At 42.0% G+C, this 1,408-nt stretch overlaps 1 non-coding gene across 1 annotated transcript; it reads right to left on the reverse strand.

The window, feature by feature from the left end:
- Positions 1-709: 709 nt before the first annotated feature.
- On the reverse strand, positions 710-816 carry LOC112502057. Its single transcript, XR_003067615.1, has one exon. It is a non-coding gene; the product is annotated as a small nucleolar RNA R71 (small nucleolar RNA).
- Between the last annotated feature and the right edge of the window lie 592 nt (positions 817-1,408).

Genomic DNA, 1,408 nt, shown 5'->3' on the forward strand with positions numbered 1-1,408 from the left:
TCTAGTACTGTTGGAATCGTTTTAAAAGTGGTGTATGCCACGGTCACATCGTGGAGAATTTTTTGAATTTGATCCTGATATTGAGAGAACGTTTCACCATCGGAGGAGGGCTCAAAGAGCATTTTTTGCTCTACTCCCTCCAAATATGGCGTTACCTCCCCTAATTATTCCGGAAATACCACATTTGAAAAACCAACCGCTGGGTTTTGAGCAAATTCCATAATTCCCGAACTTTCAACAAGGACATCCACATAATGGTAACAATTTGGACACAGAATCGGAACCTAATAAGCACCAAAGAGCACAAACTCCGAACATTATTAATTTGGCAAATTCCAAAAATGAGAGGATCATGGATTATGCTATTCCGGATTTTGAGCAATTAAATTCCGGGATAGTTAGGCCACATATGACCGCTCTTCATTTTGAGCTCAGACCGATAATGTTTCACATGTTGCAAACAAATGGCCAATTTGCCGGATTACCTTCGGAGGACCCACATTCGCATTTAAAATCTTTTATGGAAATCACTTATGCTTTCTTGATCCCGGGAGTGTCAAATGACGCTCTAAGGCTCACTTTGTTTCCATTTTCCTTGAGGGATCGGGCAAAAGCATGGTTTAACTCATTAACTCCGGGATCTATGCCGTCATGGAGTAACATGGCGGAAAATATTTTGCAAAAATATTTCCCACCAACAAGGAACGCTAAGTCCAAGAACAAGATCTGTCTTTTCAAATAAATGGACGATGAGGCTGTTCCTGACGTATGGGAAAGGTTCAAAGAGTTGTTAAGGAAATGCCCACACCATGGCATTCCGTACTGTATTCAACTCGAGACGTTTTACAATGGGTTAAATCCCATGGCAAAACAAATGCTCGATGCGACTGCGGGTGGAGCCTTTATAGCTATGACCTATAATGAAGGATATGAAATCCTAGAAAAGATTTTGGCAATCAATGGACATTGGGCCGACCCACGCGCTCAGTCACAGAAAAAGACTGCGGGGATACATGATGTAGATGCATATACTGCATTAGCATCCCAGCTTACCTTCATGACCAACATGTTGAAAAATTTAACTTCTGGTCAGGGAGGACAGCAAGCTGCTAATACACCAGTCCAAACAGTCTTATCTGTGCAATGTGTGTGCTGTGGCGGGGAACACTCGTATTAACACTGTCCTCACAATGCTGAATCAGTAAACTATGTTCGCAACCGAGCTAATCCCTACTCCAATACCTATAATACCAGCTGGAAACAGCATCCGAACATTTCTTGGAATAGTCCCAGTTTAAACCCACCACTCCATAAACAACAAGGAACTTCTAATTTCCAACCGCAACATCATGGAAATAGTTCTAACTCTCAGACTCACCAACAAAGTTTCAGAACTCCCAACCACCTT

The sequence above is a fragment of the Cynara cardunculus genome, unplaced genomic scaffold (genome assembly GCF_001531365.2).
Source record: "Cynara cardunculus var. scolymus isolate 2C unplaced genomic scaffold, CcrdV1 Un_Scaffold_860, whole genome shotgun sequence".
Classification (NCBI taxonomy): Eukaryota; Viridiplantae; Streptophyta; class Magnoliopsida; order Asterales; family Asteraceae; genus Cynara; species Cynara cardunculus.